Source organism: Chelonoidis abingdonii, chromosome 2 (genome assembly GCF_003597395.2).
Source record: "Chelonoidis abingdonii isolate Lonesome George chromosome 2, CheloAbing_2.0, whole genome shotgun sequence".
In the NCBI taxonomy this organism is placed as follows: domain Eukaryota; kingdom Metazoa; phylum Chordata; order Testudines; family Testudinidae; genus Chelonoidis; species Chelonoidis abingdonii.
This window is the reverse complement of record NC_133770.1, coordinates 77,183,721-77,202,180: the sequence shown is the minus strand read 5'-3', so window position 1 is coordinate 77,202,180 and position 18,460 is coordinate 77,183,721.

Sequence of the window (18,460 nt, the reverse complement as noted above, 5' to 3'; positions counted from 1 at the left end):
ATGTACATTATATTTAGCAGCCATTTTTTGTACACAAAGTATTTGCCTCACAGTCTGAACTAATAGAACTTTTCTCCTTAGGCTATAAAGCAAAAAAATCTAAGACGAAGTTTTTCTCAAGTCTGAAAGTAGGTCTCATTTTAGGGAGTGTTTTGCTTTTATTTGCTTCTTGTCCCTTGAAGCAAATCACAAACATATTTCACTACTTTAAGTTCTTCAGATCTTGATGTACATTTTGAGAATGGGGAAAAAAAAAGTCCTTTCTTTAGCAGCAGGCTGCATGAGATAGAGAATTTCTTCCCATGGATCCCAAGCATAGATATGTTCATAGTGATTTTACACTGAAGTATCTGTGAAGCATGTTTATTTCCTAGATGTGCTATGCTCTTTGAGTAAACAAAAATGTTCTAGAGTTATTAAATATCTCCATCTTGGGAGAAGGTTCTCAGTTCTTAAATCTGTCCTCTGAAAATTTCTCTCCTGCACAGACATAATGAGGGCCTGATGCAAAGTCCATTGAGTCAATGGAAAGATTCCCACTAACTTACATGGGCTTTAGATCAGGCCCCTAGTGACTATGTTGTGCTAGGGAGCAAACAGGTAAACATTCTGGTAACATTAACAGGAATTGCTTTCAGTGAGATGTCTTTTATTTTTCTTACATGCTACTGATTCTCCAGGAGAATTCCACCTAGTGACGTCAATTCTGTAGACAGAATTTCCTCTGTCCCCTTTTAGGTTTGTGGGATGTTTCATAACAGATGGAGCCTATATAGGTGGGATAGGTTCCATATGAACAGAAGGGTCACAAATGCACTGACTGAGAGGATAGACAGAGCTATGGGGGAGAGTTTAAAGGAGCGGACAGGGGGATGGGAACTCGATCTATCAGAGAGGAAGAATCAGCTAAAATAAGCGGATGGGTAGACAGGGGAAAATAATATTAAATACTGAAATATGCATCACACCTACAGAAAAAGAATAATGTTAAGGAAAAAACTCATGAGATAAAGCTAGAGCCACAAACAATTGGAAGGTCACCTGCTTGGAATGTTTTTAAAGTGCCAGTTAAGAAGTATGACAAAGAAAATAGGAAAAGGGAATGAACTTTATATAATAATATACACAGAGGAGAACTTTAACCTCATGGACTTCACATGATGAATGCAAATATTAGAGTGTATTTAGATGGATTCAAAGTGCTTAGCAATGTGGGATGTAGGAAGGGGGAAGCTCAGTGAAGCTGACCCTCCAAGAGATAAGGAGGATACATTTAATGACAGATGAGCTGTAATAAAGGTGTCATGAATTCTTTGCCTCTGTGTTTACAAATGAAGATTGTTAGAAACAGACATACATCTTCAGGGAGGAAAAGGGAAGAAGGAAGAAAATCAAAATCCTGTCAAAACAATGGATCTAAAATTGAAACCATCGCAGGACCGACAAATTTGAAGGCCAGACAGAATCCATCCATTGCTCAGCTATGAAGTGTTAAAAGACAGAAATCTTAATAGATAATTAAAAACTTAATGTAATCTAAGTGCATAGGAAACATCCAGCTAACCACAAACCTGGACGCTGAACTTCATCAATGGAAGTATGTTGAATAAGGGAACATGTGGGGTCTTGGATACATTGGCTAAAGATCAAGACAAGAACAGAGTTTTTAAGCCTGGCTCTATCGCATCTTGGTCTATCTGCAAAAGCTAGTAAGTGTTAGAAACTGGTTTAGCTTGAGCTTGCTCCCTACCCCTTCATTCTGAGCTCAACTAAAATTTAAAAAAATAAATCTGTTTGCATTTCCCTATGTTTAAGACATTCTATTATGGTCATGATAGGTATGATGATATCCTCTTAACTCAGGGGTAGGCAACCTATGGCACGGGTGCCGAAGGCGGCATGCAAGCTGATTTTCAGTGGCACTCACACTGCCCAGATCCTGGCCACCAGTCCAGGAGACTCTGCATTTTAATTTAATTTTAAATGACGCTTCTTAAACATTTTAAAAGCCTTATTTACTTTACATACAACAATAGTTTAGTTATATATTATAGACTTATAAAAAGAGACCTTCTAAAAATGTTAAAACGTATTACTGGCACGCGAACCTTAAATTAGAGTGAATAAATGAAGACTCGGCACACCACTTTTGAAAGGTTGCTGACCCCTGTCTTAACTAATAGATGTTAGCTGATGACGATTGATGATAAATAGTTTTGTTGAACACTACATTTCCCGCCCAAAAAACAGCAACAAACTCTGTGTTCCAAATTTACAAGCATAGCTATGCATTACACCAGTTATTGCTATTTTTTAAATAAATATAGCCTTTTGTTTTCATAGCTAAATGCATGTTTTCCTCAAAAGCACATCTAACTCTTAAATAGAGATGAGCCTGAATCAAAGTCCTTGATCTGAAGACACTAACTTTTTGAGGCTTTACAATTCAAACCCAGAGCCATATGTGAATTTTATGGTTGGCTTTAATACTTATTATGGGACACACTGAAACTCGAGATCTGAGCAATGTCTAGCCTTCAAGAGTAGTTAGATGTCCCCCTTTATTTATAACCCAGTTCTTTGTATGCAGAGAACATGGTACTCATGATTATTAATATTATCTCAGAAATCCTTTGGGCACTAGAACAACTCAGCTTTGCTTCTCAGTTCTCTCTGAGCTTTTTGAACAAGGTTCTAAGGCTATTCCATGTGGAAACATGCAAATAGTGCTTTTATGATCACCAAGGGATGATGTTTTCCTGAAGCCTTTATGTTTTCAGGATAAATTTGAGCATCTGCCTCAAGCCCATTCAAATCATATATGCAATTCACCTCCATAACAAAGTTTCACTATAAATCTAGAGGAAAATGCCCAAAGGTCTATGCCACGCAATCGGGAATACATAGCATTTCATCAGGCCTTAGGTATTTAGCATAATGGTGTAAGTATCTAATTACATACAATAAAACATTGCACTAATATGTCACCAGTAAGAGACATTCAAGGACTTATAAAAATTAGCTACATAAAAGTGAAATAAAGTATGACATTTAAAATTTATTTAAGAGAACTACCATTTTTAAATGTGCCCCATATTGCTGAAATTTCTAGATATTCAATAGGTGGGTAGCTTAAAATATATCACTACTCCTTTCTGTCTATCTCTAATGCCTAAACAGATATCAAGCAAGTGCAGACGGAAAGACTATTAATATAGATTGGCACCAATGGACCAATGTTGATTAAGCACATAATAAACTGCATGTTGTGTTAAATTCCTTATTTTTGTCTGAATTAATACAGATACTTAGCATTTAATTTTGCATTTCTAAAGTAATGTACAAACTAATTATCCCTTACAATATCCTTGTGGCCTAGGAGAAATTAATTCTCCCCATTTTGCTGTTTGAGTAATTGAGGCAAAGGGATTTTAAGTGAAGTTAGGGGAGTGGTTATTTGAATACCCAGAAAGTTATTTAATCCCATATTAATTACATGGAGTGGGCTACCCACAGCAAAACCAATTTATGTTGACAGTCCAGTTCTGCATAAAGGTTGCTTTAAACATATGTGGTAGGATATAAAGTAGTACAAATCTTTTGAGAAGAGTTTTTTAAAAACCCAACAATTGTTGTATTTGCCCCTGGGGTTTGGCACAAGTCTCACACTGTACTATTTTTAATACATATGTAGAGTGTATAATTATATAAGCAAAATAATCCATGATATGAAAACATGACACAACATCTTTTTGTGAAGGAATATTTGCAATTTTGTTCCTAATGTTCAGCAGCCCAAACATTTAGCTTTAGTGCATTATTGTTGCATAGATGGACGCTAAAAGGATTTGTGCCCTCTCAGTGGTGCCAAGTTCAAGCACAGTAGCTACTAAAAATAGTAAAGCTTAGCTGAAACAGCTGGCTTCTTGAAAGCTTCTACATTGATTGGGACTTCTATGGAATCCCAAAATTCTGTACTGTGGTTTTAGTTGTCAAGTGTAATAAAAGCACACAAAATTAGTGAAGATAAATCAGAGATTGTTTTTGTTAGTTTCATTTCCTTTCACAGATGTATTGAGAAACAATTTCTGTTTTGGGGTAGGCAAAACAAATATATGGTCAGGGGTCCTTCTCTAAACTTAGGAGATTGTCTGCCTTGTCTGTATTATTAGATATTTGTGTGTATGCATTTTATAAAGCTATTGTGCTCAGATTTGCTTAGATCCATTATCCAGTGTCCATTTTGTCTCATGACAATGACAGTAACAAAAACTGGTAGAAAATCTGGAGGAAGCGTATACTCTATACAATTTCATCAGACCTTCTAAACTAAATTCCGCCCAATGTAGCAAGAGAGCCCTCAGGCATAATTCTACATAACTACTGATTTGCAGCATTAAATATTCAGTATTTTTCATTCTAAAAGCATAATGTTACAATTGTAATAAATTTTCATGCTATGTCATATTCAGGTCATCAATTTGACCTCAGCCTAATTTAACTTTGTTTTTTCCAGGCTGTCAACACCAAGCTTTTCATACTCATCAGTCTTTCTTGTATATGAAAGGGCAAGTAGATTGATGGAATTTTTCTAGGTACTGGTTTCTTTATATATTAAACTTTTATTCAAGAGCCTTTCCAACATAAACCTGCTATGTGAAAAAAAGGAGTAAATGGGTAAATTGGCTCAGGCAGCTGCTATAGCCCCATGTACCCAGGAACCATTAGTCCTTCTACCAAGGGCCATTAGCTGTTTTTACATTTTATGATCTATGTTGACAGACATTCCTCTCAAGTCTGTGAAATAAAAGTCAGAGATTTATATCAGAGTCAAACACAGATACATAGAAATACAATAAAAATACAATTACATGTAACAATTTGTACTCTTATTTATGAGTCAGATTCTGCCCTTATGTAAGTGCATATCTCCTATGAACATCAGTCAGATTGTAAGTACAGAATTTGGACCTAAATTTCTATTTGATATATTTATCTTTGAAGGTACAGTACAAGTGGGATTTTTAGGGGCAGTGTAGTACTATCTGAGATATGCATTTATTACTGTTATCTTTAAAATGAAGGACTAACACACAGAGAAATAAACTCAAATGGACTTTTTGTGTAAGGGCTTGTCTACATTACCCGCTGGATTGACGGACAGCGATCAATCCAGTGGGGGTTGATTTATCGCATCTAGTGTAGACGCGAGAAATCGACCGCCAAGCACTCTCCCATCAACTCCGGTACTCCACCGGAGCAAGAGGCGCAGGCGGAGTGAACGGGAGAGCGTCAGCTGTCAACTTACCTCAGTGAAGACACCACGGTAAGTAGATTTAAGTATGTCGACTTCAGCTACGTTATTCGTAGCTGAAGTTGCATAACTTAGATCGATTCTCCCTCCCCCCCTCCGCAGTGCAGACCAGGCCTTAGACTGGAGTATACACTGTGCAGATTGAATATTCAGAGATTTTATCTGCAAGCCTCTGACATGATGTGCATGCATTGCTGATGATTCTCAGAGGGTTATAACTCTTCCAAATCTGGGTGGATTTGGTTCTGACTCCAGGGTTTATCCCTCTGCCAAATTTCAATTTCCAAATCCAAAGCTTGTAGGCAAAAGAATTATTTTTTAAAAAGTTGTATTTTTTTAATGTTCGCAAAGCTACCTATTTTTCACTAGTATTGTTCTCGTAAACAGGCAGAGTGTACCAGTCAATATTGCCCATTGTTTGGAAATGGACCCACTGCATTAGATAAATTGAATTTTCTAATCTCCTAATAAATTTGTTTAACTTTGGCATATATTTTTGAAATTTTTAAGTGATTTGGAATCTGACCCTGCAAGCCAAGATACCTTGATAGTATCAAGATAGTAAAGTTAAGTACATGTTTGCAGGATTGGGGCCTAAATTGAGTTTGGTTGGATCGTGTGATAGTAGGTGATAAAGGCTATTATAACAGTAGGCAACTGGCTGGATCCTTTTCTGTTCGTTCCCAGACTTTTAAAGCGTTTGGATTTGTAATGGAGCAGAATGCTTTTCAAGACAATAATTTTTGAGGTGTCTGCTGGTCTCAGTTGAAACAAACTTTCTGCTCTTAAAATACATTTTTGTTTGGGTAGTTCTGTGTTTCTCCCCGCTCTGTAATCACTAAATGTATAAATTGGGTTGATACATAAGATGCACAGCAGGGAGCCATGTTCCATTCAGTCTTCAGAGGCCCACCAATGCAGGGCTTGCATTGTGCAGACTTTCACAAGGCCATAGAAGATGTGTGTGGGTGTTATATCTTGGAGGGATATGAGTGTAGTATGTCTAGAAGGAGAATGGAATGGGGAACGGTTTCTATCCACACTGAAAATTTTAAGTCCAGAGGCCTGCTCATTGCTCCACTTTTATGCTAGTGCAACTCTTGTATTTCACAGAGAGGGGAATGTTGCTCAGCATATGGAGCTTGTTAGTCTGTTCTTTTTGAAAGGGGCCATGGTATTGCCACCTTATTCCTTGGCATCAGTAGGCAGTGGAAAGAAGGTATCTTGGCTTGCAGTCTTATTTGAAGGACATCATCTTTAAAAGTGGAATATGCTCCTACCCCAAAAACTGTCAACACTAGATATTAGTTCTGATGTTAGGGTAGGTCTTGAACCAATAATCTTCAACTCCACAAGAAAGAGGTCTATCAACTATCTGCCTTGTCCCATACTAGGAAAAAGCCAAATATAATATATATGTATTCTAAGAAAAGAAAATGCATTGAAATCTAGTTATGGTTGAGAACATGTATCGGTGACTTACTGGTACAAAACATTATAGGGATGTTACAATTATCCTCAAACTAAGAATATTAAACCTAGGAAATTCAGGGTTATTCTTGGAGTGATTTCTTATATGGATTCCTCTTTCGGTGCACATGTGGCCTTTGTGCATGAGATCAGATTTTTTTTGGTCTGCAATGTCCATTTGGGCTGTGCCTGTGCCATAGATGTCCTTGCATCCCTTCCTCCCTCCCCACCCCTTGGTGGCATAACAGGCAGAGCAGGCCCACCCAACCATCCTTCAATTCCTTCTTCTCGCCAATATCTGCAAGACAGAACCTCTGCAGTGTCTACTTACTGTGTGTGCACAGTGCAATCTCTTCTCTAATAGTTAGTTAGTAATAGATAGTTAGTAATAGTACTTAGTATAATTAGTGAGGTTAGTATACTTAGTCCACTGGCAAACAAACTAACGTTTTAATAGGTTGGGGATATTCCCGCTACAGCACCCAATCTCCTTTGGCTGAATCTATGTCCCCAGGATTTAAAACTTGCTGCTTTTCTGAGTCTGGTAGCCGGCTCAATGATGATCACTCCAGGTGCCTCTTTTGCTTTGATGTGTGAGGGGCACATTCGTGACAGATGCTTGATCTGTTGCTCTGTCTCCAAGAGGACATAGAAAGCTCTTTTTTCTGGAGTGCTCAAAGGAGGGCTTCTTCAGAGCCCAAGATAAAAGATCTTGCCAAGCCTGAACTATCATTTTTGGGTATTGCTCCAGTAAGCAGTGGTCCTATTCCAAACTCATTCTTCACTGAAGAGATTGAACTCTTTGACTACTGAGTCAGGCAGAGCACTCAAGGCTTCTTCCACTCAGTCATCAGAAGGGGGTAGGAAGAAGCATTGTTCCCAGGATGAGCTTATGCATAAGCCACCCTCTTCAGTGTTTAGTAAAATGAGACAAAAGATTCATAATGCCTCTGTATCAGCTTATGTGCCCCAGCTGAAAAGTAGGCTATGGCCCATATTTGGTCCTTGTGGTGCCTCAGATGGTCACTGGCCAGTGGTATCGTCTGAAACTAAGTCTGTACTTCCCCTGGTACTGACTTCTTGGTGCTGATGTCAGCACTGGTGCACTTGGTGCAGATAACCTTGGTGCCTATGACTGTGATATTGACATCCATGGTGCAGACATTTATGGCACCAAGTTTCTTGGTACTCAAGAAATTCTCAGTACTGAGTGATCTCACAGTGACCTCACAACCAGAGTCACTCTAGCTGTCTTCATCTGTTGCTAGAGGTGCTTCTGCCTCAGTACCAATGAGTTCTTTGCTCAAATGTATATGGGATTTGACAGAGCAGTTCTCAAAGTGGGTTGTGACTCCGTTTTAATGGGGTTGCCAGGGCTGGCGTTAGACTTGCTGGGGCCCAGGGCTAAAGCCAAAGCTTGAGCTTCAGCCCTGGGTAGCGAAGCTCAGGTTACAGGCTCCCCACCTGAGTTGAAGCCCTCGAGCTTCGTCTTTGACTCTCCCCCTGTTCCCCACACCCAGGCTTTGGCTTTGGTTCCCTCTCCTGGGGTTGTGTAGTAATTTTTGTTGTCAGAAGGGGATCGCAGTGTAATGAAGTTTGAGAACCACTGTCCTGGCTCAATAGACAGGGTAGTTGCCATGTTGAATGAAGTATATATATTTTTTCCTTCTGTGCTGAATATTGTCAAATTTTACCAAAGGAGAATCTACAACTATACTAAGAACAATATCTCATCTTTGGATAATTTTGTATCGCTATTTCATGACACCGATGGCTTATAGGACTAATGGCATGGTCAGAACAGGGCAACATGTTTTCTTTGTTGAACACGCTACACAGATTTCAATTCCCAACTTGCTGAATTATGCTAAGGCAGCCATTTGAGTTTTCTAGTGAAAGACCAAATGTGTCTGCTAAATTTTCACCCCAGAGGTCAAAATTAGCAACAGCAAACTTTTTGGATAAATTCTTAAAACATAGGGCAAAAAACACCGATAATACTGTTGGAGTTGAAAAACTGAAAAATGAAATTCCTTTGGAAGCACATTGTTCCTACTGATGGGACCAATGCAGTTGTCAACAAAGATGAAGAAAAGTGAGTAAAACTGCATGCCAGAACACATGATGTGGGTAGTGTTTTATCAGGCTGAGCATGCCATTTGGCTCAAGATGCAGCAACTGGTACAAGTGACTCAAAACCTTACAGAAATTTCTGAGGACAACTTTATTCTAAACATCTTTGTCTAAAGACACACACTTGGAAAAGAGAAGGTCATCCATTAACTAGCACAGGATGAATGCCAAAGAAAAGGCTCATCAGCATCGTGGAAGATAAATCTTAAAGCCTTCCCATCTAAACGTTCTGCTAACTTACATGCGCAAAGAAAAATCAAATGAATGTTCTTGTGGTGAGGTGGAGTGGTCTCCCACTGAGTCAGAGGGGGAGGGACAACTCTGTGAACCCTGGTGGGCGGAGCCAGTCTGTGCTTGTCCTTCCCACTGGAAGTCAGGGGCAGAACAGAAAGTATAAAGGGTGGGGCGTGGAGTTAAGTTGGGCTACAGCTGCCGAAGGAGAGAGATGCCTCCAGACTGCTCCCAAACTGGGAGACTACAGCGGACTCCCACCAAACTGAGGACTGGCCAGAGCTGCTGGAGCCACCCACTGACAAAGGCATCAAGGAGTCACTGGGCTACTGGCCTGCTACCCAGATGAACCAGAGGACCCCCTATGGATCCAGGTACAACCCAAATGGAAGGTATGAAGTAGCTCAGGGCAACTGACCCTAGTCTGGCTGTGACGATGCTGGAGACCTGGTCAGCGTGTTGTGGCTGGATTCTCCACTGACCCACTGGTGGAATATTTCGCCACTGCTAGGGCCCTGAGCTGGGACATGGTGAAGTTGGGAGGGCCCACATCCCCCTACCCCTGGGATGACAGTCCCCCCTCTGTAGGCCAAGGAGCCTGCATTTGTCTGCCATCCACCAGAGCTAGGATGCCCAACCCTCTTGCTGCTCGGCCCTGAATATAGGCCTGAGCCATAGGCCCTCTACTGCCCCACCCTGACCAAGGGCTTGGCTTAATAACTATTTGTTTGCTGCTTGGCTCTGAATTCCAGGCCACATACTCTTTACTTCTCTACCCTGACTGTGGGCTTGGACCCATAACTGTCTGTTCCACTGCCCTGAGTGCAGGGTAGAACCCCCAGGCAACTACCCTCTGCCCGGACTGTCGACCAGAGCCACAGGCTGTGTGTTGCTCAGCTAATTCCCTAACTGTGGGCGATGCCCAGCATAGTGAGGCAGAGTGGCCTCCTACTGACCCAGAGGGGGAGGGACCACCTCTAACTCACTACTCTTCTCTTTTGTGGGAACCATATGGCCAACCTTCACATAATCTAAAGTGCTAGCTGCCAATGTATTTGTTGTGTTTGGCTTGCAGTTACTGCACACACTGTGAGGGAAGGAATAAACTTTTAATTTCTGTCAGAATTTTGTTTTTGGTTGCAAAAACTCTTCCACTGGAGGAAAATCCTCAGTGATCCTTATATATAATCAGTGACAAATGTTCCCTTTGTCAGGAGAAAACTCTTTCTACATTTATTTATGCTAAAATGTTGCTGCGAACTGATGAGACATGCTCAAGAGAATGGACCTCAGTTGGCCTCTAGGGTGCCAAAGTTTTTAACTGCAGAAAAGTTTCCAGTTGTCTTGTACGTTTGGCTGATGCTATAGCTGATTTGCCCCTTGCTTTTTCATTTCCTTTTCCTGCTGGCTGAGTATATGCCAACTGAGCTTCCACATTCCACCAACCCAACATACTAGTTGACTATCTGACAAATTAATTATTTTTTCTTTTGGACCTCATCATGTTAGGCACTGTATAGACATTAGGTTCCAGTTTTTAAATAATCCCATATCATCAGCTCCAATGGACCTCACTAATAATGGGATTCAGGGTCACTCAGTTAACACTTTTTAGGTTTTCCTTGTCACATTTTATGATATTCCTACTAAGATGGTGTATCTTTTTTTATTCTGGGCTAGCAGTAGAGCTTGTTTCTTATTTTTTAGACCATACTGAATAAGTGTGGTGCTGTATGCTTCTTGGGATCCTCAACACTTTATCATGCCCAGGTTATTTAGGCCACTTTTGATTTTGGCTCACTTTTTTAGTTGTGCAGTTTAATTCTGCCTTCAATTCTCAACTGCTGGCCTCCAGAATTTGAAGGGGTGCTCCACATTTACCTGTTGTTTGAGTGGTGTTTTTCTTTCCTTCAAAACAGTCCCATATTTGTCATGGCAGATCTCCAAAGAGGGCAGTGAACAGATTAAAAGTAGTGGGATTTAGCAAAATTAATACATTCATATTCTACTGATTGGGGAAGACTGGATGGATTTGTTTTGAAGCCAATATAGTTAGTATAAATTACAGCCAGTCTGCCCCATGATAACTTGTGCATGTGACCCTGCACTGTGGTCAAGAAGGAGCTGTCTGAGTACAATTATTATAAGTCATTGACTTTTCACCTGTCTGAAGTGTTAAGTGTGAAATCCACTAATAGTTTCTCCAATTTCTCTTTGGTGCAATTTGAAAACATCAGGATCATGGCAAAAGATGGATGAATTGAACTGGATAAAATAAGAATCAGTCCCAAAGCTTGAAATTCAGACTAATTGTAATTTTCTTGGGAGAAGGACCAGCTTAGTTTTGAACAGCTGTTCAAACTGCTGTTGCTCAATAAATAATAATATAAAACTTTTGTACTTCCAAAGTAAGCCTCACATCATCTCTGTTAGGTATATATTACTGCCATTTTGCAGATGTGGAAATTGAGTCAGAGAGATTGAGTTGCTAGCCTAAGGTCTATGGCACAGCTCAGGTAGAGAAAGGGGAAATCTCTTGATTCCCAGGCCTGTGTTGTAGCCAGAAGTCCATCCTTCCCCTAACACAAAATAAACATTTTTGTAAATTCAATGTTTATTTTCACTTTTATTTTTTTCTGTCCTTCCTGTGAAGTAGCAGTATTGCAATTGCATAAGAGCCATGCTCATGGGATTGGTGGCCAGAATGGAACCAGGAAGTACTGGAAATCTCAAAGGAAAGCCTTTTCCCGTAAGATTTCTTAGCACAATTTCCATACCAAAGAGCTTGAAAAATTCATGTGATCTCTGGAGAAGCACTGAAACTAAAGCAGTTTAGGTCTCTAAAAGGTTCCCACATTTATTCATCACTGACAGTGGCTCATTTTTGTGGCCAGTTTCTGACAATAACCTTCAACTTTGTTCAAGTGCTCTCACTGTTTCACAATAAGGGCTCAGCATATCATCGATTGGATCCTCTGAGTGTAAGGTCATCAGGACAGGGTGCTGTCTTTGTTTGCTATTGATCCAGGAAGACCTGAGCAGCACCTTCAGCTCCTGAAAGTGCATAGTACCTAGAAGAATCAGGCCTTTTGTTTGTAAAGTGCCATGCAAACCCATGGCACTGCAAAATTAACAATACTAGCTTTATATAGAAGCACAGATGGTTCCTTAAGGACATTCTTGAATGAACTGTGATGAGTTTTCTATGGATAACAGAATAATGAAATCAGTGAAAAGAGTTGGGCCAGATTGTGTGTCATTTTACACCCAGTGCAATCCCAAAGTGCCGCTGAAGACCTGGACCGCTGCCAGGTGAGTAAAAAAAATTTTAAAATTTAAAAGACGCCTAAGGTACGAGGCCTTCTTAGGCGTGGGCACGGGGCCTGATTCCGGGAAATGGGCCTAAAGCCAGCCCTGTTTGGGATTGTCACTGAAATGCTACAGACCAGTAAGAAGAGATCACCTCACTTAAAAACTACTTCCTTACAAAATCAGACATAAAAATACAAAAGTGTTCAAGCACACTATTACTGAAAAATTGCTTACTTTCTCATTTTTACCATATAATCATAACATTAATCGATTGGAATATAAATATTTAACTTAAATTTCACGTGTGAGCCTTGTGTGAAGCCCGAGTTCCACCATCCGGGAATGAAGCATGTAACTTAGCTTTGTTGGGCTCCCTATGACATAGGGCCCCTGGCAGTTGCCCTGCTTGCCACACCCTGATGCCAGCCCTGCACTTGCAACCAGGGCCGACTTTAGTAAGTGCGGGCCCCAATTCGAACAGTTTCGACGGGGCCCCGGCAGGGAAGACAAAAAAAAAACATGTAAAAACCACGTGGGGCTTCACCGGGCGGTGCTCCGAGTCTTCAGCAGCGCGGCACTTCGACGGCAGGTCCTTCACTCGCTCCAGATCTTCGGCAGCACTGAAGGACCCGCCACCGAAGTGCTGTCAAAGGCCAGGTCTACACTGCGACTTTAAATCGGTTTAATGGCCGATATACCGATTTAACGCTGTATCCGTTCACACGACGTCGTCATTAATATCGAGTTAAACGGCTCCTTAAATCGATTTCGGAACTCCTCCCAAACGAGAGGAGTAGCGCTAAATTCGATAGTGATAACTCGGATTAGGGTTCATGTGGACGGAAATCGACGTTATTGGCCTCCGGGCGGCATCCCAGAGTGCAGCACTGACCGCTCTGGACAGCAATCTGAACTCGGATGCAGCGGGCAGGTAAACAGGAAAAGCCCCGCGAACTTTTGAATTACATTTCCTGCTTGCCCAGCGTGGAGCTCTGATCAGCACGGCTGGCGATGCAGTTTGAAATCGAAAAAGAGCTCCAGCATAGACCGTACGGGAGATACTAGGTCTGATCGCTGTATGGGGAGACAAATCTGTTGTATCCAGCTCCGTTACAGAACACGAAATGCCAAAGCGTTTGAATAAAAAACTCCAGGATACACAGCGCTGCGTGACAAGCGTAACGGGAAGCCAGAGACTCAAATGGACGCTCATGAAGGGAGGGAGGGGGTACTGAGGACTCCAGCTATCCCACAGTCCACAGCAGTCTCTGAAAATTATTTGCATTCTTGGCTGAGCTCCCAATGTCTGTAGGTTCAAACACAGTGTCTGGCGTGGTTCAGGGAACAGCTCCTCAGTTTATTTCCCCCCACCACCACGTGAAAAAAAAAAGGGAAAGATTGCTGTGCTATGGCGTTTGCTCAATGCACTCCGCGAAAAAGGCGCCAAAGGGTTGTCTGCTGCCTTCACAAAGGGAGGGGTGAGGCTGTACCCAGCACCACCCGGGGCAGTGTTTTCTGCCCCATCAGGCACTGTGCTCTCAACACGGAAGTGGGAACTATGGGATAGCTGAGGAACAGCTACCCACAGTGCACCGCTCCTGAAATCGATGGTAGCTTTGGACCATGGACGCAAACAATCGATTTCGGGATCCCACTGTGGACGCGCTAAACCGATTTTATTAGATCTGTTTTGTAATATCGGTTTAAGCTAATTCGAAATAATTGTGCAGTGTAGACGTACCCAAAGACCCAGAACAAGTGAAGGACCCAACGCAGAAGTGCTGCCAAAGACCCGGAGTGCTGCCAGGTGAGTAAAAATTAAAAAGGCGCCTCTAGCCAGGGAAGAGATTCCCACTGGGCGCGGGGTCCTCTTAGGCACGGGGCCCAATTCGGGGGAATTGGTGGAATGGGCCTAAAGCCAGCCCTGCTTGCAACCCCCCTAAATCCATCCCGCAACCCGGCTGGGGTCGCAACCCCCATGTTGAGAAACATTGATCTAGATAAGTTGATGTACCCCCTGGAAGACCTCCGCGTGCGTACCCCCAGGGGTATGTGTACCCCTGATTGAGGACCACTTTCCTAAAGCATACAATCAAAAGCTGAGTCTGGTATCCATCCAGGTGACTTCTAGACACATCATAAGTATAGCATATTCAGTGAAATAGGGAAGATTGCTGTTCTCTTTTTTCCTTCCATATGTCCTGCTACCTTTTAGGATCACCTTCCAAGAAATCTAACATTGTGGCCTCCCAAATGGATAGTAAAGGCTTTGCTGACAGTGGCCAACTGGTAAAATGTGCCTTCAAAATTGCTGGTCATAGCAGTAACTGATGCTGTTTTACAGGTAAATCAGCACACTACTGTTTTGAACTCAAGTCCACACAATAAGAGATGCCTGCTGAAGCTAGATGTGTGGAGGGAAGGAAAGTGTATTTTTAAGATATTCAACCCAGATAATTAATTATGCATATAAAGAAAATCCAGGTTTTTTTAAAGACATCCTAGATTATTGTAGGTAGACCAGAATTGAAACCCTTTCCTTGACTGTTTAATTCTTATAGGCTAAACCTTACCAACTTTCCTGCTACCATCCTTGTCAAAGGCTAGGTAGGTATGTTCACCTACAGGGAAAGGACAGTAAGCTGTGCTATTGCTCCAATTGATTCTTGTAACTCAAAAAAATTCAAGGATGGGGAAGAGGAAAGGAATAAAATGAAAGTGATAGATTTTTCCAACCTCTCACCAATTCATGCACCTAAAAGCAGATTAAAGGTATTTTCTTTCAGCTATCTATATATTATGTGGTAGAACTGTATTTAGTAGGCAAACAGAGCAAAGGAACAGGACAAATTTGCATATGAATTTCCATCAGAATTATGGATATTTAAACCCATGTTGCCTGTGTCTACAGGCTAAAGAATGCACCATTATAGACAAGGCTGAGCATGTCACTGCACTTGACATGTCTTGGTTTTGTACTCTGCATATAATATTTTGAGAGCCATTTTTTTTCAAGCATAGAGTAATAGGCTTTAACTTTGCTAAGCTTTTCTGCCAGGCCCCCAGTGCCCTGCTGTTCTATTATATTGAACTTGTAAGCAGGACACTCTGCCAGGCTCACCCAGATTACTGCTGCAATAAGGGCCCTGCTGAGTGACTAGTGTCATGATAAGTGCTAGAGAGGGAGCTCACCATCTTGGCATACTGTTCTCATCTTATTAAATTCAGCTTTGTGGAAGCAGGGAGTCTGCCACTCAGCCTCACTGGCTCTGGCTCAGTCCAAACTGCTACTGTCAGACAATATGAAAATAGGAACCACCACAGCTAATGGCAGGTGCTGCACCACAGCTGAGAAAAAAGAGGGATTTTTTGTTTTTGTTTTAAAGGCACTTGACCAGACTGATTCAAAACCTTTGGTTTTTTAATGTTGTTGTAGCCTTCATACCCAAAGACATTTCATAAGACTCTGCGCCATTAAAGATGTTTACCTTTTGCAGCAGCATTTATCATGGTTTAGCTATAATTGGAAAGCAGCATGTAGTAAAAAAGACCTTTGAACAAGTCTGACACACCTTGGACTTAAGTAGGGCTGAAACATTAAAGACCCAGTCCTGCAGCCCTTACTGAAAACTCCCAATGAGATTAACAGGAGTATTTTCAGAGTAAGGATTTTAGGATTTGACCTGGAGGCTGGGATTTTCAGAGGAGATAAGGGAGTTAGTCACCCAAGCCTCATTGGAATTCAATAGAACTTGGGCACCTAACTCCCTTAGGTGCCTTTAAAAATCTCGCCATTAGTCCCAGAGTGAAGAGATCAGAAAGATGATTTGCTACACAGATGACTAGCCGTATCCTGGGCAGAAGTTCCATAGCTGGAGTGCAACATTCACAGAGAGGAAGGAGAATATGGGATCCACAAGGAACAAAATAGGTGGGCCAGAAAGCAAGAAATTGGGTGAAAGCCAGTTCTAACAGCTTATTGTCTTGGATCGTTAGGGCTGAGAGATGTTGGCCACTTTGTCAGGGTTGCATAAGGCTACAAGAGGTCCTTGTGCAGATAAAGAAAAAAATCACTCCTTTTGTAGTATTAATTTTCAGAATACTAAATAATTGTTTTTGTAAATATCAGTCATCAAAATGGTGCTGTTAGGCAGAAATGTGACCTTTTGAGCATAAGGCACTGCCCCAGGAATGAAAATGTTATTCAGAAGCTGTTGTAGAAAGATATACAAATGGCTTCCACCTTTACTTGTACCTCAGCACTTTCAGAGCTGCCTTGACATCAGCAAGTGCATCACTTACCATTGTTAGCAATAAAGTTTCAAATAATCCACATATTCTCATGTCAACATGTCTGTAAATTTTACATGATCGACTCATGATCAACTGTTTGCCAGAAGCTGGGAATGAGGGACAGGGGATGGATCACTTGATGATTACCTGTTCTGTTCATTCCCTCTGGGGCACCTGGCACTGGCCACTGTTGGAAGACAGGATACTGGGTTAGATGGACCTTTGATCTGACCCAGTAGGGCCATTCTTATGTTCTTATGTTCATGCAAGGTAACCTTTCTGAGTGAAATATTGATGCAGTGCCGCTACAGAAGTTATTGTGTAGCAAAGCCAAGTTGGGATCAATACAAAATCCAGATTTTCAAATGCTTTTATGGTAGGTGTTATAAACAGATAGTTAAGGGTTAATGTCTCTTTTACTTGTAAATGGTTAACAAGCTCAGTAAATCTGGCTGACACCTGACCAGAGGACCAATAGGGGGACAAGATACTTTCAAATCTTGGTGGAGGGAAGTCTTTTGTTCATGCTCTTTGTATTGTTGTTGTTCGCTCTTTGGACTAAGAGGGACCAGACGTCCATCCAGGCTCTCCAAATCTTTCTGAATCAGTCTCTCATGTTTCAAACTTGTAAGTAATTAGCCAGGCAAGGTGTGTTAGTCTTATTTTTGTTTCCTCAACTTGTAAATGTTTCTTTTTGCTGGAAGGACTTTACCTCTGTTTTGCTGTAACTTTGAACCTAAGGCTAGGGGGACCCCTCTGGTCTATAGAAATCTGATTACCCTGTAAAGCATTTTCCATCCTGATTTTACAGAGATAGTTTTTACCTTTTCTTTCTTTAATTAAAAGCTTTCTTTTTAAGAACCTGATTGATTTTTCCTTGTTTATAAGATCCACAGGGGATTGGATCTGGACTCACCAGCGGATTGATGGGGGAAAGGAGGGGGATAGTTAATTTCCCCTTGTTTAAGATCCAAGGAGATTGGATCTGGACTCACCAGGGATTGGTGGGGGAAAGGAGGGGATGGTAAATTTCTCTTGTTTTAAGATCCAGGGGGTTTGGATCTGTGTTCACCAGGGAATTGGTGAAGTCCCTCAAGGCAACTCAGGGAGGGGACGAAGTTTTGAGGAAACAAAGAGTGCCCCAGACACTGGAATTCTGGTGGTGGCAGTATACCAGAGCTAAGCTAGTAATTAGGCTAGAAATTCCATGCAGGTCCCCACATCTGTACCCTAAAGTTCAGAGTGGGGAAAGAAACCTTGACAGTAGGAGTTGCTAAGTCTGATAGGTTGCAGTTCAGCGACACACTTGTTGGCCATGTCAGTCTTCATAAGAGTGACAGGCCTGATGAGTCTCTCTTTGAGAGTGACTGATGTAAAAATTCAGACAAAATGTGATCTTTCTGCCAATTTACGATATCACATTCACAATCCATTCCAGACTCATCGAAGTTACAGAATAAAGGATTTAACATTTTAATCCTATGTGAGAAAATGAATTAGAAAATTATGTCTCCAACAAGTGTGACATTTTTATACTTGAAAAATAAGAATGGAGAACTATTGTTGAAGCTGACTGTCATGTAGATTGTGTCACAGCCACATCACATGACAGGCAGTTTGCATGTGAGGGAATGCTTAACAAAATTAGAGGGCAAATAAAAAGGAAAATAAAAACAACAAATCTATCTGGTCAGGCCTCTATGGTGG